Source organism: Petaurus breviceps, unplaced genomic scaffold (genome assembly GCF_028583685.1).
Source record: "Petaurus breviceps papuanus isolate PSGF00001 unplaced genomic scaffold, PetGlider_PUasm1.0 91041, whole genome shotgun sequence".
NCBI classification, from domain to species: Eukaryota; Metazoa; Chordata; class Mammalia; order Diprotodontia; family Petauridae; genus Petaurus; species Petaurus breviceps.
The window spans coordinates 21,390,093-21,414,917 of NW_027187400.1; the positions used below are offsets into that span (position 1 = coordinate 21,390,093).

General features: G+C 39.5%; 1 long non-coding RNA gene and 1 pseudogene across 1 annotated transcript in view; one reads left to right on the plus strand and one right to left on the minus strand.

Annotated features, from left to right (window-relative positions):
- LOC138153839 (uncharacterized) overlaps positions 1-24,825 on the plus strand; it is a 50,257-nt gene that overhangs the window by 1,357 nt on the left and 24,075 nt on the right. Inside the window, exon 2 of the long non-coding RNA XR_011166476.1 lies at positions 2,484-2,553. This is a non-coding gene — a long non-coding RNA (uncharacterized lncRNA). The remainder of the gene's footprint in view (positions 1-2,483; positions 2,554-24,825) is intronic.
- The window catches only part of LOC138154267 (arylacetamide deacetylase-like 4), a 21,676-nt pseudogene continuing 5,557 nt past the window's right edge, over positions 8,707-24,825 (minus strand).

The window sequence follows — 24,825 nt, forward strand, 5'->3', positions numbered from 1 at the left end:
GTGTGTGTGTGTGTGTGTGTGTGTGTGTGTGTGTGTGTGTGTGTGTGAGACAAGATTGAACCTTCACTTTAGGAAATCACTTTAGTGACTGAATGAGAATGGATTGGAGTAGGAAGAGACTTGAGGGAGTAATCTGTTGCAGTAATCAAGGTGTAAAGTGATGAGGGCCTGTGCCAGAGTGGGGGCAGTGTCAGAGGAGAGAAGCAGGTGCATTCAAGAGATGTTGCAAAAGTGAAATCAGTAGGCCTTGGCAACAACTTGGATATGGGGAGTGAGAGAGAATGAGGAATTCAGGATGACTCCCAGATTGCAAGCCTAAGGGGACTAGCAGCATGGTGTTATCCTCTACAGTAATGGGGAAGGTAGGATGTGGAAAAGGTTTAGGGGGAAAGATCATGAGTTCCATTTTAGATGTATTGAGTTTAAGATGTCTACTGTAATCCAGTTTGAGATATCTGGAAGGCAGTTGGAGATGTGACATGGGAGGTTAGCAGAGAATTGGGGGCAGGAAAGGTCAATTTGAGAATCATCAGCACAGAGATGACATTTAAATTCATGGGAGTTGATGAGATCGCCAGGTGAAGTAGTATAGAAGAAGAAAATAAAAGAACCCAGCACTCAACACTGAGGGACACCTACAATTAAAGAGTATGAGTTAGAAAAGCATCCAGCAAAGGAGACAGAGGAGGGACAGTCAGAGAGGCAGGAGGAAAACCAGGAGAGAATAGTGTCCCAGAAACCTAGAGAGAAGAGATTATCCAGGAGGAGAGAGTGATCAATGGGATTAAAGGCTACAGAGAAGTCAAGGAGAATGAGGATTGAGAACAAGTCATTAGATTTGGCAACTAATAGATCATTAGTAACTTTGGAAAGAGCAGTTTCTGTGTAATGATAAGGTCAGAAGCTGGATTGTAAGAGAGGAGTGAAAGTGTAGGCATCTATTGCAGATAGCCTTTTTGAGTTTAGCTGCCAAGGGCAGAAGAGGTCCAGTAGGACAGTTAGCAGGGGATAGAAAGATCAAATGAGGGTTTGGTTTGGTTTGGTTTTTCCCAGAAGCGACATGGGCATGTTTGCAGGCAGTAGGGAAGGAGCCAGGCAAAGATTGAAGATAAGTGAAAGAGTGGGCGTGTCAGAGTGGGGCAGTCTGTTGGAGACCAGATGGGATGTCATTGCTCCAACAAGGAGAAGTGTTAACCTTGGTAAGGAATAAGATCACTTGATCGAACATGATAGAAGACATCTGAGTGATAAAGAGGTGAGGAAGAAGAGAAGAGAGAACTCCCTGTGAATGACCTCAATCTTTTCTGTAAAATATATGCCATTCTCACTCCTCCAAGAATTAGCAGATAATTATTTTGCACATATTCTTTGCAGACTTATTTATTTATGCATTGTGTCCCTAGATAGAACAAAAGCTTTTTGTGGGCAAGGATTTTCATTTCTGTCTTTGTATCTTTAACATTCCATGTGGTACTTGGCACATTGTGGGCACGTAATTAATTCTCAATGATTGCTTGAACATTGGAGGCAAATGACATATTTATTTGGTTATAGATCCAGTGAGTATTTGAGAGTCACATTTGGTTGCAACTTGTACAAGTTTAACTGAATTTCCCAATTCATGTAACAAGCCAAAGAAAGGTTTGTATTTCAAAACAATGTGGAAAGAGATAAGCAATACATTGAAAAAACACTGTGGTAAAATATTTGATTTTTTTCCAGTATTTGAACATAAAACTATACAAAGTATTTATTTTTGGAAGTTCTAAAACTGGAAATAAAAAAATGCTTCAAAAACCTTTACCCCTAAAAGATCACATCTGCCACCATTTTTTCCGCATAGAGGCTTGCTGATTATATCCTGAAAAATTGCTTAAAAGAGTTGACAAATCTGAAGGTTGCATGTGTTTTTCTTCTACAAAAAGAAATATATCCCATGTTTACTGATTATTTTTCTGTGATGACAAGTGGTGGTCATTGGTATGCTACCTGGCAGATATTTTCAAATAACAAACATACTTAACCTGTCCTTTCAAGGTGAAAGTGACATTATTTTTTTTTTACTGAAACCTTTTGTGTTTATATAACTTTCATTTCCCAGTATATCTCTTACATTCCTCCCCAGAAGTCACCCTTTATAACAGAATAAAAAAAAAGACAGAGGAGCCATTCCCAGCCCATCCATCAAGTCTGAAAGTCCATGTGGTGCCCTGTCTCTGTAATGAGTCACCTCTGTAGAGAAGGGGTGTGCAGATGCCTCCTCTAGACCCTGCTTCTTCATTAGAACCACACAACTTTCTCCTTTCTGTTTACATCATTGTGATGGTCTATATTGTTTTCCTGGTTCTGCTTTTTTTCACTTTGTAGTGGTTCATATGAGTTTTCCTATCCCTGCCTGTATGCTTCATATTGGTTTCTTAAAGCATGGTAGTTCATGTATCACAGTCTGTTTAGCAATTGATGGGCATCTCCTTTCTTTCCAGGTCTCAGTTGCCTCCAAAAATACTGCTATAAATATTTGCATGTAGAGAGAGCTTGTTTGATCTCCCTGAGGTATGTGCTTAGCAGTAGTATTTAGTTTAGTGCTGAGAGAAATGATTATTAATGACCAATGATTTGGGGAGATTTAGATTTTCCCCTTTTTTCTTTTATCCCCATTTCAAGACCTCAGTCTATGAAGATTGAGCTAACTTTCTTCTCTATCCAGACCCCACATAGGTGGGGCAGTCCTTGTGTTTCACTCAGGTTAGGGTGGAAATAAATTCTTTGACTAGATTGCTAATGGCTGGGGATAACTTAAGTAAATGACATAGTCAAAGTTCAGGTCCAGCCCCTCATTGTAATATTCATTATCTTATTAATTGTTAATCAATTAGAGTTAATTGCCATTCTTAGGCACACCTATTCTTCAAAGGGCATATAAACTATCAGCCCACTACCATGATTTTCTTTGATCTAAGAGAGAGAGAAGCTGAGATGATTAAAAATGTTGGAAAAACAGAGTTTTGGGGTAACTTAATCATTTTATTAATAAGGCTAGCAGGTATTAATGAAAAGATGGCCATTTGGCTATCTCTCTTAGACCAAAGACTCCCAATGGTGTCAAAACTTATATGTCCTTTGAAGAGTCGATAATCCTGAGTGGAAGTTGGATTGGTTAACACAGTGGGAGGAGTGAGCTATATTAAAATGAAGGTCTTGGGATATTCGACTTAGGTTACTCAAATCTTGGTCAAAGAGACATCAGTTTCCATATCACCTGTCTTGATAATGTGGAAAATCAACCTTTTCCCAGACCTGTCTGAGCAAACACAATGAGCAGGAATATACTCATTAGCGGAAACTTAGAATTTCTTTTACTGTCTGATTAGATCTCAACCTGGATAAATCTTTAAGACAATTTTTCCACACTGTTTGGTTTCTAGATGACAAAGTAGAAAAGGGGAAAAACCTTAGTCCTAATACAGTAATTAGTTATTAAATACAAGTGAGAAATAATTGATTTCTCACATTCCCCCATTTAATTCTAGTGAGAGGCAAAGTCTCCTCAATGAATCACTAACTGATATTACAAACATATCATCAAGGATTCTTGACTATGAGGTTTATGATGAGTAACAAGATGAAGGAAAAAAGGGAAAGAGATTGATTGCATTGTCAAAATCAGAGGGATTAGTCCCCTTTGTTAAGCAAACCTCAAAGATAAAAGGTGCACAGGGAAAAAGTAAACAGGTAAAAAAAATTGTCCATTTAAGGCTCAGAAGTGTTATCTCATACAGCTGTCTGATTCTTGGGACACCATCTGATGCAGCTCTCTGATCTGGGAATCATCTCAGGGCACTTTCCAGCTGAGTTTCTTAGACTAGTTTGCATGCATTTCAGGGCATATTCTACACACAAGTTCTAAACCAAGATTAAATAACAATCATAAGTAAAATCAGATTTCCCATTAAGGTGACACAAGATAGCTCATAAGTTACTACTCTTCGTTAACATGACCATCTCTACTGAAAACCTATTCCTTAAAACAAAAGCAAAAGACATTCCTGACTTTAACTTCACAACTTAATAAATTTACATCTTTGTTTCACAGATTTGTTTACCTTTGTCTAATTATATTCACATAATTCTGAAAGAATTAGATACTTCAGGAATTGAATCTTATACATATGACAAGTTCAAACGCTAATTTAACTCTTGCTTTAGGCCATAGAAATTCAGATCAAATTCAGCAATTCAGATCAAAACAGCAAGATCTTTCCCACTTACAGCTTATTACACTAATTCACATGCTTTAATATTAATCTAATAACTAATAGATCTAGTATTGCAATGGCAAGCTTCTTCTGTTTGTCTACCCTGATAATAGAAATTTGCTATGAGGGTGATAAGCAGGGAACATGGCTATAACAGCATCAAAACTGGTCCTCATGGCCTACACTGCTATACATAGCATAACATATGGAACCAGGTGGACAGATTTATTGTATAGAAAAATGAATTAAGAGTCCAACCTTAGCTTTCCCAAGGTAACCGCCCTACCTTATTCCCAGGAACAGATGTTCACTAGTCATATCTCTGATGTTGCTTCCATTGAGCTGCTGACAGCTGATACTTTTTCTGAAAGCACAAATTTAAGACCAGTTCATGGAAACAACAAACTTAAGAATGAAACTCAGAAAGAATATTCAGGGAGGGGCAGTGCCAAGATGGCAGAGTAGAAACAGGACTTCCACATGGCTCCTCCAATTCATATAAAAAAAATGACTCAAAAAGAACTTTGGAGCTACAGAACCCACAAAATAACAGTGAGAAGCTAACCTCCCAATGAAGACAGCCCAGCAGGCTGTAATGCCATAGACAGAAGCTTTCCAGAAGAATGCTACTGTGAACAGCTTTTAAGGTTCTGATTACACAGTATAGTGAACACTCTATTTATTCCATAACAAATGAAAGCAAAACACTAACAGAAAATCAAGGTACAGCATTCACAATATTACAACTTATATTCACAAATAACATCATTAAAATGGCCACATAGTTTTCACCAAAGTGGTCAAAATATTTAAAACAAGAAAAATTATCTCAAAGTACAATAGTAAAAGTCTTCCATTCATGGGGCAAAGTCTTGATTAACTCAATCAATCACTTATTCAGCAGTCAATTACTAAGTATCATACACAAGCCCCTCCACCCCAAGGTCACTAGTAAACTACAATTTCATCTTTACTCAGTAACCAGGGAGATGTCTTTTCATCTTGACTTGGGACCTGTTCTCAGATTCCCTGGGTCCCCTTTCATGGTCCCAGGTTCTACCTGAATTTACCAGACTGTCACCTGGGTTCAATGGCAGACAGCTCCCAGTTCCTTGTCCAGCTCTCTGGGTAGGTCCTGCTCCACACTGAAGTTCACAGGGTCTGGTCCATGTCAGATCCCTCACTATTTCTGCTTCAGGGAATTCAAAGCTCAACCAAGCCACAAAAAACAAAATTTCACCATCCCAGTCATGCTTCCTCAGTCACCTGGGCTCCTGGCTCCTGGGATCCTGTTCAGAAGAAGCTCCACCACCACAAGTTCTCAGGAAATTCTGGCTCACTTCTCCATTTTCTCTTCTGTAGCTGCTCTGCCACCAGATACTGGCCTCAAAAAATTCTGACTGTGCCTCTCTGGGGCTTTTCCTTATATACACAGTATTAGCTACTTCCTGTTTCAGCCAACCCTTTCCTGTTATGTCAGCAACAGGTGACAGGAGTTCATACCTTCTGTTTCCCCAACAGAGGCTTGATCAGTTACTAAGTGCTAAGTACCTGCTACCTTTGCCAACACAAAGGGATCTTCAAATTCAAATTACATTACCATTACACAGGCTAGCAGAAAGGAACCAGCGCAGCACTCTGGGAGCTGAACCCAGCCCCACGTGAGGCCAAGGTTTTAGCCTCAGGAAGGCCACAACCAGCCACTGGCTGGAGGGACTTCAGATCACCAGCAGCTGTGGTGGTTTCAGAATTATCAACCCATTCATACTAAGGACAAAGTGAGAGATCAGTTCAGTGAGGACTTTGGGAACAGGGAGTTCAGGAGTGCGGTCCGGGCTTTGCCCCCTGGAGGGAGAAGTGGCTGAGGCGTGGCGGCTGTGCAGCTGCTGCCATGTGGCTGCTTCAGAGCTCCTGGCCTGTAGATTGTAGGGGAACCAAGCATCCAATATGAGGGGTAATCACTCTTTCTTTAACCTGCTTGGGTCTGGATCACTGTCTTGAGTGGAAGTCCTGGGATGCATTACCAGTTTACCAGACCTTGTAGAGGCTTCAGAAAGGGCAGTCAACTAATAGCTCTGGCAGCTGCAAAAACCCCAGCAATTCAGACAAAGCTCACCTCTCTGGCAGCAGAGTTCTAATGTGGCAAAAAGCTCAAAATTCAAGTAATTGAGTGGCAACATGAGCAAGCAAAGGAAGCAAAGCAAGCACAGCAATCTGACTTTACACTCCTATTTTGGGGACAAAAAGGATCAAAGCATGGAAAATGAGGAAGACAATGAAGTCAGAACTCTTGTACCAAAAGCTTCCAAGAAAAATATGAGTTGGTTACAAGCCATAGAGGAGCTTAAGAAGGATTTTGAAAACCAAATAAGAGAAGTGGAGGAAAAATCAGAAATAGGAATGAGAATGATGCAAGAAAATTATGAAATGAGAGTCAACAACCTGACTGAAGAAAATAACACCTTAAAAATAGAATAGGTATATTAACAGAACCTCAATTTATAATTTCAATTATTTAATATTATATTTTACACAAGGGCTATTTATTCCAAGGATTTTATATTATGGTATTGACTATTTTTAACTAATCTAGTGCAAAAGAGTTTAAAAATGGTAATATGTAACAGATTTTAATTATCACTTAGCAATACCTTGCTTATCAAATTTCTCCTAAATTTATATAATTATCTCTATTGACATTCAAATCAAGTTACAAATTTTTTCCTTAGTTAATCTTCCAACCCTGTCCCAGGCTACACCTTATTCCACTGATCTCTAATATTTCCCTTATCTGTCTTCCTCTTGTCTGGTGTGGCCATAGTGAGAAAGGGAGAGGGGAAGACTCCTTCCCACACTCCCCTACCACCACAATTTTAAAAAGCATTCTAAGTTCTACTTACAGAGGATTCAGACTTTCACTTGGCTGGGGGGTGGGGCTGGTTGGTCTCCCCTCACCTCCTTTACAAGTTAGGGGAATATGTATTTGAAAACCCTGTCACCAGCACAGGCTTTAGATCTTCTAGTCAAGTTTAAAATGCTCAGTTGACTAAAAAACAAACAAACAAATAAACCTAGGTGGTTTTTTGTTTGTTTCTCTCTGTAGCTATTCCCATTCAAATACATTTAAGGCTACCACTCACCTGCCACATCTGGGCTTGGGAATTCAAATACAAATAAAACCACCACTGACTTCCTCTTTCTAGCTCCCAACTTGGGCACAAAGAATCCATTAAAGTCACACCAGATATCCTGTGAGACATTCCTATGTCTAGCTACCAGAGGTACAGAGAGGCTCCTGTCAGAGTGGGGCTTTATCATGCTGGGACCATTCGTGTCTTTATCTGGGCACTTACATTTTATCTCAGGGCACATGCCAATATAGACTTAGAAAAGATGACTTGAGGATTACCAACCTAACCTTCCTACCACCTTGTCTATGAACAAGCCTACTTCAAACTATCTTTCTTCACTATTTATCCATCAGAAATTACTTTGGTACACTTGAATATAAGGCAGGACTCTACTCTGATAATCATTAAATATCATATTTTGTCCAAAGTTTGAATTAATCAAACAGACTGCTATGCCTCATTTTATAAAAAGGCTCTCTTTCTATCTCAGCCACTCCAAAGACCAGATAAGGCTGGGAGTAGGATTTAACACTCCAAGCAGACCCAGCTTTGTCTCGCTCTCAAAGAACTCTCCTCCTTATGTCAACCAGAAGAGGCCCACTTTATGGTCCTCAAGACCTTCAACTCACAGTATTAACTTGGTTAATGGGACTTTTTCTTATGTTAAGATTTTCTGGAGATATACCATATTATAGAATGTTAATGGTAAAGAAAACACAGATATTCTGGATCATAATTTCTGTTGACACCTTGTCATCTCTCTTGTTTTTCTGTATTTATCATTTATCCGATTAAGAAAATTCCTTTCTCATACAATGATTAAACCATTATGGGGATCATAATTTTTATTTATTTATTTTCCTTTTGGAGGGCAATTGGGGTTAAGTAACTTGCCTAAGGTTACATGGCTAGTTTTTTTGTGTGGGTGTTGAGTGTCTGAGTCCAGAACCGAACTCAGGTCCTCCTGACTCCAGGGAGGATCATAAATTTGTGTGACTCAGCCACCCTATATTGGGGTAGTTCTAAAATGTCCTTAAGCTCTCTCATCCTTTTGTTCGTTAGTCAGGACTCTAGTCCTATACTCCACGTACAAGTAGTAAAGCTAGCCTTAAGGGAATAACAAATACATGTTATAATTTTATATTACTATTTGTTTGTCTCCTTTAATCAAACCTTTGAAACAGGTCAACAACTCCCAACCTTTTCCCCTCGGCCCCAGAACTCACCCTATCCCCTAACCTGGCAAATTGAAACTCAACAGGGGACATAATTTTGGATAGAGTCCATCCTTGCCATTCTTTCCTGAAAGTTCTGGGAGTGAGGTTTACAGGTTCTTTATAAAATGGACAATAATATCCAGAATTTTTAAGGAGCAGGGGAAACAAAAGTATTTTTTGTCAAAGGTGAGGAGCACTCCATGAAAACCATCTTCAATGTGGTGCCAGCTCACTGGCACCCCCTGGTCCTCCAGCCTCTTCTTGTACAACAGTGCATCATCCCGTAGGATATCAAACTCACAGCTCACAATCAGGGTCTCTGGGAGCTGGGCAATGATATTGTCATCAGCAATTAGGGGTGAATTCACTGTCCATAAGATTTGTTTATTTTCGTGGTAGGCAAGCTCATTAAAAGGGCCAGGAGACATGTGTTGGTAGCCTTTCTCTTTGAACCTCTTTGGTATGTTGTGGACATTGAGCCTTTCCTCAGACTTCTCCCACATCTCAGGGGGCAGATGGGCACCATTGAGGAGAGCGGTTTTCCAACAGGGGTTGACATCAAGGTATTGAAATATACAGGACATGATAAAACTCCGGGTGAGGAAGAGGACATTTTTGTTCTGTTGATAGGAAGGCAGCTGGAAATTAAATGCCTGGAGATAGGGATAGATCAGAACTTGAGCTCGTATCTTAGGGAGATCTGGTTGGGTGATGAGGTTTTGGCAAACACCTGCCACAAGTGTCCCTCCATAACTGTCTCCACAGAGGATGACATGAAAAGGATCTACACCATAGGTTTCCAGCGTTCTCAGAAAGTGGATGGAAGCAGCCATGCAGTCATCAATCCCAGAGGTGATCTTGTGCTCAGGAGCCAAGCGGTAACTAGAGAAGAAAGAAAGAACATGCCTTATGATTGGGACAAAGGATTAGGGGGTCAAGAAATCCATTTAATTGATGTTCTGATGCCACTTTTAAATATTCTTGTTTGGATTAGAATTATCAGATGTGAGAGCTGAAGGTACCTCAGAGACCATCTAACCCAGGAGCTCTTATTGGGGGTCTCAGAACTTGAATGGGGAAAATTGCATCTTTATTTTACTAATCTCTAACTGAAATTTGGCATTTCCTTGAATTATTTTAAAAATATAATTTAGAGAAAGGAACCATAGACTTCAACAGGTTGCCAAAGGGGTCCATGATGCAAAAAAGAATAGGAATTCCTGATCTAGTCCAACCGCCTCATTTTACTGAATGCAGTAGAGTTGCTGTTAGGGTTTATGTTTGAATCTTGTCTTTGCCACTTGCTACCTTATGGGACCTTGGGCAAGTCACTGAATTTCCACATCTGTAAAATACAGGGGATTGGATTGGATGACTCTAAGGTCCCTCCCAGTTTGAAAATCTATGATATTTTTATTAAATATCTATTATATTCTAGGCACTGTGGTCTTTGCTAGCAATAGAAAGATGAAGATCAAGCAGTCCTTGAGTTTGAGAACCTCATGGTCATGGGGGTGGAGTGGGAGATGTTTTCGTGTGTAAGAGAAAGCAGAGGGCCCAGGAAGGGAGGCCCAAGAGCCAGGAGACGGAAGAGCTTGGATTGAGCCTGATTCACTTCTTTGGAGTCCAGTGCTCCTGCCACTATCCCCCACACTGCCCAGTCTCTGACTAGAACCATGAAGCAAGACGACAGCTGATGAAGGAAGAGGTATACAAAGGACTCCCTGGCCTTTAGTAAGAAATTCACTAGCTGATAATGAAAATAAGAACAAAATGAAAAATAAACTCTTTCTGCCTAGAAAGTATCTTCTCATGAGTAGGGAGGATTTTATTATCATAGGAGTCACCATGCAGCTGTTTTCCTTTTTTTTTTCTTCTGAGAGAGGAGGAGAAATTATGAGGGCAAGGATGATGGGTAAAGGGCAGACTTCATCTGGCACATAGTAGGCACATAATGCTTATTGACTGAATTCAACTGTTTTGACCAAGGGCACATTCACATATGTTGTCACCATGCCCGGTAACAACGAAACCAAGCTGCAGATTCAATTTGAGGAGGGTGAATGAACTCTGAATTTAAAGCTAAAGTTAAGGATGTTTGGTACCTATCAGGCCTCTCCTTTCAGTGAGAGTCTCCTGTTCACCCCAAACTACCAACAGCTATTTTGACCCTGGAGAAAGGAGGCTAACTATGACCTTCTCCACTCAAAAATATGTTGGTGTCTTGCCTTCTCATAGCTAATTGAATGCAGAGAACTCAAAGCTTATTCCTCTGTATGATTGCGTTTGTCATTAAACCAAGAGCAGAGTGAACAGGCTTCTGGCTCCAACCTCCTCCAACCTCAAAGTCTCTCTTGGAGAAGGGTGGAGGAAGAAGATGCTAGAAACGTCTCCTCTGCCTCCCTTTCAGCCATACAGAAGCTCCCCCATCCCGCCTGTCAGTGATAGTCCTCTCATACACCAGTTCTTTGAGGAAGATTGAGCAGTAGCAGTCCAGTAGGGAGCAGGTATAGCAGTAGGCCAAATTGTTAGGGAAGCAGGCTGAGCTTGTCTTTGAGCTCAAGGTTGTTTGTGAGCATCAGGTGAGATTTAGATCAATGAGCTTAGATTACTTTGTGCTAAATACATGTCATTATTATTCCTTTTAGAGGATCTTTCTCAGTCCCTCCCTCTGGCAGCAAAATTAAATAATAAATGAATATGAAGCAGTTAATGAGAGTTTAAGTTAAAATAGCATAGCTAAATTTTGGTCTTCTGTCTGCCTAGAGGTGTTTGCTCATGATAACAATAGCTATCATTTAGATACCACTTTAAGGTTCACAAAGTGCTTTACCAGTGTTGTCTCCTTTGATTCTTACTACGACTTCGTAAGACAGGTGCTACTAGAGCCCCATTTTGTATCTGAGGAAACTGAGGCTGGGAATCTGGGGGAGTGGAAGGAGTTCATCAGGCAGACCATCTCTTCCCACTGTGCTGTGATTTTGGTGGGTGGGAATGTTGACAGAGCCCACACATGGCACGCACAAGAATTGGAGCCACACGTGTGAGGCAGCTGTGCTCTAGGTGTAGCCCCGTGGTATCAGTCTGAATAGGACTACAGAGAACAAAATGTGGATCTGATAATGCAGTGTTATCAGAATGATGACTATGAGGTTAAAGAAGCACGTTGAAGATTTCTGTGAACTGATGTAGAGCCAAGAAAGCAAGACCAAAAGGATACTGAGTGAAAAGTAACACGTATACACAATTGCTATTGCTGTATTAGACCATCTGCTTCTTTTAATAATATATATATGAGTAATATGAGGAGTGTTTATTAGGAATATCTGATATGTCAAAATGAAATGTATCAAATAAATACCAGCTAAAAATATTCCCGGTCCTCCAACTGTAGAGAAGGTTATCCTTTAGGTATCATACTTGGAAGCTGTAAAGTATCTCTCCATATTCTTAGATCACCATTTATTAAGTTTATTTACTCATTATGAAGGAGTCTTAACCATTTTTGCATCACAGATCCCTTTAAAAATCTGATGAAACCTATGGCACTTATCTTAGAATATTTTAAGAGTATTTAATTTTTTCCCCAGTTTCATGTCCAGAAAATTTTAAGCATTCATTTTTACAAGATTTTGAGGTCTGAATTTTTCTCCCTCCCTCTCTCCCTGCTTCTGAAAATGGTAGGCAGTTTGATTTGGTTTATACATATGCCATCATATAAAACATTTCTATATTAGTCCCAGAAAAAAACAGATCCCATTAACAGTCTGATGAATCCTATGAACCTCTTAGAATATTTTTAAATTCATAAAGTAAAATACATTGAATTACAAAGGAAACTAATTATTCTGAAATACTGTTATAAAAATTTAAAATAAGTCCATGGACCCTAGGTTAAGAATTCTTAATCTAGAAAAAAAAAAAAGGATTCTCCTTCTTTGATTACTCTCAGGCCTTCTTTTCTCACTACATTTTCCAAACAATCTACCTACCTGACCGTTTCTTCCCTTCTTACTCACTTTTTCCCTTACTCACCCAACTGACAGAACCACTGCATCAGTGTCCCTGGACAAGTAGCAGCACAAGCTATTGTAGTCATCTGGAAGATAAAGAGTTGTCATTAATAATCTGGAAATAGCTTATCTCTTCTACCCACTGCCATTTCTTCCACACTTCTCATCTTGCAACCTCTGGTACAGAATGGGTACTAAGTGATGTATAGAACATTTGTAATACACATATTTAACTCAACTTCAGCTTGTTTCACCTTGTGTAATCTCTCTGTTCTATCCCTTTGTACAACTCAATTCATCTTTCATGTTTCTTTAAAATGATATTTATTGACTGGTTATGCCTACATGATCCTGGATTATCCATATGAAACAATCAATTTTAGGCAACTAATTATTTTCAAATTTAACAAGTTATGTGGCCTTTGTGGAAAAAAAAGGAAATCCTTTTATTGATTTAACTAAAATTTTTTTAGTAGTTGATATGGAAACTCTAGGTTGTAAGACCTTAAAAGGAAGACTATGGTTTCTTCATCATACTCAGAAGATTCCCCACCCCAACACATGACTAAAGTGGCTATCTAAGTGACTCTACATAACAATAAGAGAAACATGAAAGAACTTACTTGTAATTGCTATTAGATTTTTTTTCTCTCAGATCTCAAAGCTAGGATATTTTTGCCCTTTTGGAAATCCTAGCCTCTCAGCCATTCGCCTAAGGCAAATCATTTCAGACTACTAATACTGTCTAGTTAATCTCTCTGTGGCTTCCATGGAGGAAGATGGGCTTAGGGAAATGTAGAGGGCATAAATGGGAGAAATTCATGGTTACAAATTTATATGAAGAGACTTACACAAGCCCCCTTCTATAAAATTTGGGAATGAATTAGATTATCTCCAAGGTCCCTTCTAGCTCTAAATCCTTTTAGAATGTTGTAATTTTTAAAATGACAAGATTAGTGCAGATGATTCTTAAAGTCTCTTTCAATCCTATGAGTCTCAAGTAGGGGAAAGATAGGTAGGTAGACAGACAGACAGATGGACGGACAGATAGATAGATAGATAGATAGATAGATAGATAGATAGATAGATAGATAGATAGATAGATAGATAGATATTGATTAGGAGAGTGACATGATCAGACCTGTATTTTATTCAATTCACTTTGGCAGCTATATGGAAGATGGAAGGAGATTGGAGCTACATGGAGAGGGGAGAAGTGTGGGGCAGGAAAACCAACTAGGACCCAATAGAGTAGGCAAGAAATGTTGAGAGCCTAAAGTGGAATCGTGTCTCTGTCAGTAGAGAGAAGGCCTAAGAGGTGTGAAGATAGAATCCAAGATTTGACAACTAATTGGATTGGATGTGGGGAGGGGGTAGGGTGAGGGAAAATGAAAAACCAAAGATAAAGTTGTGAAAACCTTAGTGCCTGGAAAGATAGTGGTGCCCTCCACAGTAAAAAGGGAAATTTGGAAGAAGGGTGTATTTATCAGGGGAAATAATGTAGTATCTATGAACAAGGTCACAGACTATTCATACCTGCTCATCCTGTGTGTAGGGGAGGGGAAGACAAGAAAAGGGGAAGACCTCTTACTCACTAGTCACTGCCCCCAAGTACAGAACCTGCCTTCTGAAGCGGCCAACAAAAGCCTTGAAATGATCTTGGGATAAGGAGGAGAAGGCAGAATCTTTCCCTATGGCACCCACACAAATTCTGTGGGTAGTGGTTAGTTCAGATTTTTACTGCCCTGAAGGATCAGTGATAGTCTGAGAAGATTAGTATGGAAGTTTTACAAACAGTGGGAGAAGTAATATCACTACCAGGTCTGTACCCCAAATAGATCCTATATGTTAAATATATATATCAGCTCTGTTTGTGGTAGCAAAGAATTGGTAAGTGAAGGGAGGCCCATCACCTGCAGAATGGCTGAACAAATTGTGGTATATGATTGTGATGGGATACTGTGTGTGCTGTAAGTAAGGATGAGCAGACAGATTTCAGAAAAACCTGGGAATACTTACATGAACTGATGCAAAGTGAAATGAGCAGAACCAGGAGAACATTGTACGCAGAAACAGCAATATTGAACAATGATCAACTGTGTGAATGACTTAGCTATTCGCCCCTAAGCAATTGGGGTTAAGTAACTTGCTCAAGGTTACATGGCCAGGTGTTTCTGGGTGGGTGCTAAGTGTCTGAGCCTGGGATGCGATCTCCAGGGGTCATCCCGACACTGGAGCCAGTGCTCTTACTTGCTGTGCTACCTGGCTGCCCCTATATTAAATTTTTTTACCTTCTCAAGGAGGGGCCAGGGGAGGGAAGGAAGGAAGGAAGGAAAAATTTTCTACCTCAAAGTATTTTTTAAAATGTGAGAATTTTTGTTTACATGCAATTAAAAAAAATTTTAAAAAGCAAAGGGAGAAGACAGAGTGCTGGGGTATAAGGATAGGTTTGTATATATTGGAGCCAAGCACATTTGTCTAACAGATCATTGAAAACAATGAGATGCCACTTCTCTTCCAACCCTTTGAGTAGTTGACTACTGACTTCTTTGTTTGTTTTTGTTTAGGCTGACTTTATTTGTGTGAAAAGTCTTTTTTTCTCACTTAATAGTATTTTGTTTTTTCCAATCGCATGCAAAGATAGTTTTCAACATTCACTTTAACAAAATTTTGAGTTCCAAATTTTTTTCTCCCTTCCCTTACCCCTCCCCAAGACAGTATGAAATCTGATATAGGTTATACAAGTACAATCATACTTGCACATTATTAATGTTGTGAAAGAAGAATCAGAACAAAAAGGAAATACCATGAGAAAGAAATAAAAAGAGAAAATAGTATCCTTCAATCTGCATTCAGATTCCTTAGTTCTTTTTCTGGATATAGACAACATTTTCCATTATGAGTCCCTTGGCATTGTCTTAGATTACTGCATTGCTGAGAAGAGATAAATCTATCAAAGTTGGTCATTGCACAATGTTGCAGCAGCTAGGTACAATTTTCTCCTGTTCTGCTTACTTCACTCAGCATCAGTTCATATAAGTCTTTCCATGTTTTTTCTGAAACCCCCCACTCATCAGTTTTTTCAAATGATTTATTAACTTCTGATTTACATCATTCATTTCCACCAGATTTTGAGTTACAAATTTTCTCCCCGATTTTCCCCTACCCACCACTGCCCCAAAATAGCAATCACACAGGATATCCCCTCCTCCAATCTGCTCTCTCCCATATTTTCTCCCATACCCCTTTCGACTTTTCCAATGGATCTCTATGCCCCAGTGCCTGTATATATATTTGAATATTTGATTTTAAAACTTTGAATTCCAGATTCATTCCCTTCCTCCCTTGTCACCCATCCTTCCTGGGAAGATAAGCAGTTCAGTACAGGTTGTACATGTGTGTCTAATGCTAAACAAAAACATAGTAGACATATTGTAAAAGACTGACTATATTTCCCTCCCTCCTATCCCACCTCCCACTTGTTCTATTCTCTACTTTGATCCCGTCCCTTTTCAAAAGTGGTTGCTTCCATCTTCCCTCCCCCCAAGCCTGCCCTCCCTTTCATCATCCCCCCTCTCATCCCCTTCCCCCCTACTGTCCTGGAGGGTGAGATACCCTATTTAGTATGTATTTAATTCCCTCCTCAAGCCAAATTCAGTGGGAATAAGGTTGACCCATTCCCTTTTGCCTTCCTATTCTTCCCCTCCATTGTAACCATTTTCTCTTGCCTCTTCTATATGAGATAGTTTACCCCATTCTGTCTCTCCCCATCTCCTCTCATTATATTCCTCTCTCACCTCTTAATTTCACCTTTTAAGTATCATCCCTTCCTGTTAAATTGGTCCTGTGCCTTCTATCTATGTATACCTGTAAACATATATGCACACATTCACATATGTATTCATATACCCACATAGCCTCATACACACATATTCCCTTCAAGTACTGAGGAAAGTTTCATAAGTTACAATTATTGTTTTTCCATGTAGGAATGTTAATAGTTCAACTTTGATAAGTTCCTTATGATTCCTTTTCCCTGTTTACCTTCTCATGCTTCTCTTGCTTCTGGTATCTGAATATCAAATTTTCTATTCAACTCTGGTTTTTTCAGCAAGAATGCCTGAAAGTCCTCTATTCCACTGAATGACAATATTTTACCCTGAAACATGATACTCAGTTTTGCTGGGTAGGTGACTCTTGGTTTTAATCCCAGCTCCTGTGACCTCTGGAATATCATGTTCCAAGCCCTTCAATCCCTCAGTGTAGAAGCTGCCAGATCCTGGGTTATCCTGATTGTGTTTCTACAATATTCAAATTGTTTCTTCCTGGCTGCTTGTAATATTCTCTCCTTAATCTTGGAATTCCAGAACCTGGCTAGAATATTCCTAGGAGTTTTCTTTTGGGGATCTTTTTCAGGAGGTGATCAGTGGATTCTTTCAACCTCTATTTTGCCCTCTGGTTCTAAAACATCAGGGCAGTTTTCTTTGAGAACTTCCTGGAGGATTAGTTCTAGGTTCTTACTTTGATCATGGCTTTCAGATAGTCCAATAATTTTTAAATTATCTCTCCTGGATCTATTTTCCAGGTCAGTGGTTTTTCTCATGAGATATTTCACATTGCCTTCTATTCTTTCATTTGTTTGGATCTGTTTAAAAGCATCTTGATTTCTCATAAAGTCATTAGCTTTCATTTTCTCCGATCTAATTCTGGAGCAGTGATTCTCCTCAGTGAGCTTTTGAGATTCTTTTTTCCATCTGGCAAATTTGGCTTTTTAAGGCATTCTTCTCCTCATTGCCTTTTTGAGCCTCTTTTGCCATTTGAGTTAGTCTATTTTTTAAGGTATTATTTTCCTCAGTCAGTCTGTTGACTCTCATTTCATAATTTTCTTGCATCATTCTCATTTCTCTTCCCAATTTTTCCTCCACTTCTCTTATCTGCTTCTTAAGGTCCTCTATGGCCTGTAACTAGCTCGTATTTTCCTTCGAAGCTCTTGTTGCAGGAGTTCTGACTTCACTGTCTTCCTCCTGTTCCATGCTTTGCTCCTTTTTGTCCCCAAAATAGGAGTCTAATGTTGGAATCTTCTGTCTGCTTTGTTTCCTTTCCCTTGGTCATGTTGCCCCTCAGTCACTTGACCCCTGGGCTTTTTGCCACAGTAGGATTCTGCCACCGGACAGAGGAGCTTTTGTCCCAAACGCTGGGGTTTTCTCAGCTGCCAGAGGTATTAGATGGGTGCCCTCTCTGAGGTCTCCACGCATTCTGGCAAGATGGACACACACCCTAGGACCTCCACCCTAGACTGCAATCCAGATTAGAGCCAAGCAGGTTAAAGCAAGAGTGATTACCCCTCAGACTGGTGCTTGGTCCCCCTACACCCTGCAGGCCAGCTGAAGCTGCCACATGGCTGCTGGCTGGCTATGCTGGTGTCTCAGTGGCTTCTTACCCTGGGGGTAAAAGCCACGCACTCCATTTACTGGGACCCAAAGTCCAGACTGCACTCACCTCTCACTTTGGCCTTTGCATCTATGTGTTGATAAATCTGGGAATGGCCACAGCTGCTGCTGATATGGAGTCCCTCCTGCTGGGGGCTGGTCAGGCCCACCCTGGGGCTAAAGGTTTGGCATGGGGCTGGGCTCGGCTCCCAGAGCACTGTGCTGGCTGATTCCTGCCAGCCTACTGGGCTGTCCTCAGCGGGAGGTTAGCTTCTCTGTGTCATTTTGTGTGTTCTGCAGCAACAAAGTTTGTTTAGAGTCCCCTTTTTACATGGATTGGGGAAGGTGGAAGCCAGAGCAGCAGGGAGGTCCTGCTTCTACTTCTCTATTCACCATTTCTTATAGAACAATAGTATTCCATTACATTCATATACCACAACTTATTCCGTCATTCCCCAATTGATGGGCATCCCCTCAGTTTCCAATTCTTTGCTGCTACAAAAAGAGCTGCTATAAATATTTTTGTACATGTGGGTCCTTTTCTCCTTTTGAATGATCTCTTTGGAATGTAGACCTAGTAGTAGTATTGCTAGGTCAATGGGTATGTACAGTTTGGTTGCTCTTTGGGCCTACTTCCAAATTATTCTCCAGAATGGTTGTATCAGTTCACAACTCCACCAACAATGCATTAAGGTTCCAATTTTCCCACATCTTCTCCAACATTTCTCATTTTCCTTTTTTGTCACATTAGTCAATGTTTTAATTGGCATTCCTCTATTCAAAAGGATCATGCACTTCTTAGAGTCAGGCCACAGAACCTTAAGAGATGGGGAGTGAAGCCTGCCCCCCACTTTGGAAACCCTTGCTATATATATATTTCAGACATTGGGACTAAATCAGTTTCTGTTGCCATATTGGAGTATCTTCTAATTATTGGAAAATGCCCATTTTTGGTGGGATGGAAGAGGCAGCATCTTATGAATGACCCTAAGCTAAGAAGGGCCCCTCCCAGATCAGGGTCTTGTCATGTCAGAGAGGCTTCCATAGCTCCATGAAATTGTGAGCTGTGCTGTGCAGGGTTACCCAAGACAGACAGGTCATAGTAGAGAGTTCTGATAAAAGGTGATCCACTGCAGAAGGAAATGACAAAACACTCCATTATCTTTGCCAAGAAAACCCAATGGAAAGTGTTAAAATAATAAAAGATATGATAACAGAAGTTAAGCCCCTCAGGTCAGAAAGAAGATGTTCAACGCACTATTGGGGAAGTGTGGAGGGCAACCACAAGTGGCTCCAGTACTAATGAAGTGACTGAGCCAAATCCAAAAGGAAACTCAGCTGTAGATGTGTCTGGTGCTGAAAGGAAAGTCCAGTGATGTAAAGATCAACATTGCATAGGAACCTGGATTGTAAGATCTATGAACTTAGCTGGATGTGGTCAAACAGGAGATGGAAAGATTATACATTGACATCTTGGGTATTAGTGAACTTAAATGATGGAAATGGGTGAATTTAATTCATGTGATCATGACACATATTAACTACTGTGGGTAAGAACCCCTTAGAAGAAATGTAGTAGCCTACATAGTCCATAAAAGGGTGAGAAAATCAGTACATCTCCAAAATGACAGAATGATATCTGTTCAAATTCAAGGCAAACCATTCACTGTCACAGTAATGTAAATCTATAATTCACTGATGCTGAGGCTAAAGTGAATCAATTCTATGAAGACCTGCAACATATGGACAACAGCAAAAAAAGATGTCACCTTCTTCAGAGAGGATTGGAGTGCTAAAGTAAGAAATTAAAAGATAATTGGAGTAATAGTCAAGTTCAGCCTTGGAGTACAAAATAAAGTAGGACAGAGACTAACAGTTTTGTCAAGACAACTCTTTGGTCATAGCAAACACTTTTTTTTCAACAACCAAAAAGATAGCTCTACACATGGATATCACCAGATGGTCAATACTGAAATCAGATTCATTATATATATTGCAGTCAAAGGTGGAGAAGCTCTATACAGTTAGTTTAAAACAAGACCTGTGTCTCACATCTTGAGCTTTTCATTGCAAAATTCAGACTTAAATTAAAGAAAGTAGGGAAAACCATCAGACCATATAGGTATAACCTAAATAACATTCCTTATGAATATGAAATTGAAGTAAGAAATAGATTTAAGGGATTAGATCTGGTAGATAGAGTACCTGAAGAACTATGAACATAAGTTCAAAATATTATACAGCAGGCAGCAACCCAAAAAGTCCCCAAAAAGTAGAGTAAGAAAGCAAAATGGCTATCTGATGAAGCTTTGCAAATAGCTGAGGAAAGAAAGAAAGCAAAAAGTAAGGGAGAGAGGAAAGATATCCTCAGCTGAATGCAGAATTCCAGGGTATTCCCTGGAAGTAAGAAGAGACAAGAAGGTTCTTTTAAATAAGCAATGCAAAGATACAGAAGAAAACAATGGAATGGAAATGACAAGAGATCTCTTCTAGAAAATTAGACAATCAAGGAAACACCATACAGAAATGGACATGATAAAAGACGAAAAATGGTAGGGACTTAGAAACAGAAGAGAATAAGAAGAGGTGGTGAAAATATATGGAAAGACTATAGAAAAAAAGATTTTAACATCACCAATAACCACAAAGGTGTGGTCATTGATCTAGAGCCAGACATCCTAGAGAATGAAGTCAAGTGGGCCTTAGGAAGCAATGCTGAAAAGAAGACCAGTAGAAGTGACGTCATTCCAACTGACCTATTTAAAATCCTAAAAGATGATGCTGTTAAAGTGCTACGCTCAATATGCCAGCAAATTTGGAAAATTTGGCCATGGCCATTGGATTGGGACAGATCAGTCTCTTTCTTAATACTAAAGAAGGGGGATGCCAAAGAGTGTTCAAGTTACCAAACAATTGTGCTTATTTCACATGCCAGTAAGTTTATGCTTAAGATTGTCCAATCTGGTCTTCAGCAATGTGTGAACCCAGAATTACCAGCGGAGTAGGCTGGTTTTCAAAGAAGCAGAGGAACTAGACACCAAATTTCCAACATTCACAGGCTTATAGAAAATCCAAGGGAGTTCCAGAGAAGAAAATCTACTTTTACTTCATTGACTACATTAAAGCCTTTATGTTGATCACAACAAAATGTGACAAGTTCTCAAAAAGATGGGAGTACCAGATCATCTTAATTTTCTCCTGAGGAACCTGTATGTGGGCCAACAACTGATCATGGAACAATTGATTGGTAATGATGGCACTGTATATTGTTAGATTATTTATTTAACTAATATACATGAAGCTTCATTTGAAATGCTGGGTCATATGAATAAAAAGCTAGTATTAAGGTTGACAGAAAAAATATAAACAATCTCAAATATGCAGAGGACACCACCCTGATGGGAGAAAATGAAGAATTCAGAAGCCTGTTGATGAAAGTGGAAAAGGAGAGGGCAAAAGTTGGCTTCAAGTTGTTTCATTTTTTGCTGCCCCTCAAGTTTAACATAAACTAAGCTATTGGTAAGTAGACTCATCACTTCCTGGCAAATAAAAAGAGAAGAGATGGAAGCAGTGTCCGATTTTATATTCTTGAGCATAAAGTTCACTTCAGATGGGACATGCAGTGATGAAACGAAAAGACACTTGCTCCTTGAAAGGAGAGCTATGGCAAATCTGGACAATACACTAAAAGGCAGAGACATCATCACCTTTTTAACAAAGGTTCATAGAGTGAAAGCTGTGATTTTTCCAATAGCACTGTATGACTACTGGAGTATGAGGAAAACTGAGTACCACAGAATCAATACTTTTGAACTGTGGTGTTGGAGAAGACTTTTGAGAAGATAAAGACATCAAATCAGTCTGTACTTAAAGAAATCAACTCAGACTACTCACTGGAAGGTTAGATACTGAAGCTGAAGCTTAACTACATTGGCCACAGAATGAGAAGAAAGGACTCATTGGAAAAGACCCTGATGTTGGGAAACAATGGAGGCAAAAGGAAAAGGAACAACATGAGATGGATAGATAATGTCATGGAAGCAATGGACATGGGCTTGGACAGAATTCAGAAGATAGTAGAGGAGAAGGGCCTAGTATGCTATGGTCCATGAGATAATGAGGAGTCAGATATGACAGAACAACAACAAATCTCAAATCATGCAAGGGGTTTGGAGGTAGAGGAGAGAATCAAGAAAAGCATCCTACAGATGGTAGGATTTTAAGTGAGTCTTGAAGAAAGCCAGGAAACTTAAGAAGTGAAGTTGAGTTACACCAATCAGCATTCCAAGTCTAGTGTTTTAGGGGTTCTTTTTCATTTAATAAAGCATTAGCCTTTTTCAATCACCCTTGATATGACCACCTGAAGAAAGTTCCAATTTAACACTTCTCATAGCTTCAGGATACTCCTGGTGTGATAAGGATAAGGGATCAGTGCTTAGGTCGATCTGAGCCTTCAAAAAGCTAAGGGAAATTTGATCTTGCCCAGGCTCCCGATTATCATGCCACCTCCATGGAAGAAAATAATTCCTTTCCGGGGACTTGCAGATATTGCCTTGATACAACCTCACAGGCACTGTCCCAAAGCATAGGTTCTTTACTGTGAGCTTTGGGTCCTTCTTGATTGGAATTCTTTTCATTAAAAAGCGAATAAATCTTGACATCGAACAGATTCCCAGCTTCTCACAAATCTTCGCCTGTTAGAAGAAAGAGGAAAATAGAGGACTTTCCAGCATTCTTGCTGAAAAAACCAGAGTTGGATAGAAAATTTTACATTCAAATATAAGAAGCAAGAGAAGCTTGAGAAGGTAAACAGGGAAAAGAAATCATAAGGAACTTATCAAAGTTGAACTATTAACATTCCTACAAGGAAAAACAATAATTGTCACTGATGAAACTTTTCTCAGTAGTTGAAGGGATTAGAAATATATATATATATATATATACATATATATATATATGTCTATATATGAGGGTACATGGGCATATGAATACATATGTGAATGTGTGCATATATGTTTACAGGTATACATAGAGGGCACAGGACCAATTTAACAGGAAGGGATGATACTTAAAAGGTGAAATTAAGAGGTGAGAGAGCAATATAATGAGAGGAGATGGGGAGAGACAGATTGGGGTAAACTATCTCATACAGAAGAGGCAAGGGAAAATGGTTACAATGGAGGGGAAGAATAGGAAAGCAAAAGGTAATGGGTAAACCTTATTCCCATTGAATCTGGCTTGAGGAGGGAGTGAAATACACACTAAATAGGTATCTCACCCTCCAGGAGAATAGGGGGGGAAGGGGATGAGAGGGGGGATGATAGAAGGGAGGGTAGGCTGGGGGGGAGGGAAGTTGGAAGCAACCACTTTTGAAAAGGGACGGGATCAAAGTAGAGAATAGAACAAGTGGGAGGTGGGATAGGAGGGAGGGAAATATAGTCCGTCTTTTACAATATATCTACTATGTTATTGTTTTGCATTAGCCACACATGTACAACCTATACTGAACTGCTTATCTTCCCAGTAAGGGTGGGTGACAAGGAAGGAAAGGAATGAATCTGTAATTGAAAGTTTTAAAATCAAATATTCAAATATATGTATGTATATGTATATATATATATATATACTATTATTAATACCATCTTACATGTAATTGGGAAATAAGATATACAGACACTGAGGCATAGAGATCCACTGGAAAAGTCGAAAGGGGTATGGGAGAAAACATGGGAGAGAGCAGATTGGAGGAGGGAATATCCTGTGGGACTGCTATTTTAAGGCGGTGGGTAGGGGAAAAATGGGGAGAAAATTTGTAACTCAAAATCTGGCGGAAATGAATGATGTAAATCAGAAGTTAATAAAGCATTAAAAAAAGAAAAAAAAAGAAGAAAGAGGAAATCACTTAACAGTCTGGTTTCAGGCATTACTGGATCATTCTGGGCAGTTATAATCATGGTCAATCCTGGTGATTTTTATTCTGTGATGTCATCTTTGTACATATTTGAAGCTGTTTTTCCAGTATTAGTGACTGCTTTTCACAGATCCATCCACATTCCCTCACTTTATTCCATACTTAACAAATATCACACATTTGCCCAATAGTTAGCCAGGGTGTAGTTGGGAGAAGAGGGAAACGTTTGTATTTCTCTTCTTGCTATATATCTTTTCATTGAAATCCCATGATAAAGACTAATTATTTTAATTGTTGAAATGAATCCTACAGTACTTAGTACTTGAAATTATCATTGGTGAAAATACACTGGATAGGGAGAGCTAGGTGGTACAGTGAATAGAGCACTTGCCCTGGAGTCAGGAGGACCTGGGTTCAAATCTGGCCTCAGGCACTTAACATTTAGTAGCTGTGTGACCTTGGGCAAGTCACTTAATTCTAATTACCCTGACTTCCACCTACAAAAAAGAAAGAAAGAAAATATACTGGATTAGGTCTTTAGTTGAAAGAATTATAATCACCCCTGACCTCTTAGAATACCCCTAGAACCCTGATGGGCAGATGTTTTGCACTGGAAGACCTGACATTCATATGAGCAAGGGTTGGGATAAGAATACCCAAGATTAATACAGGCTACATGGGGTCTCATTTAGGGTAAAATTCTTCCCTTCAAATTTGTGGAGATCCTCTGGAGAAATTCTGTGTCTTAGATTTTCATTATCAGATAACTTAGCTTTAGAGATCCACCAAAGAAAACTTGGCAAATTGTGTTTTTTTTTTCATTCTATCTTTATCCTACAATTGTATAATCTCTCTCTCTCTCTCTCTC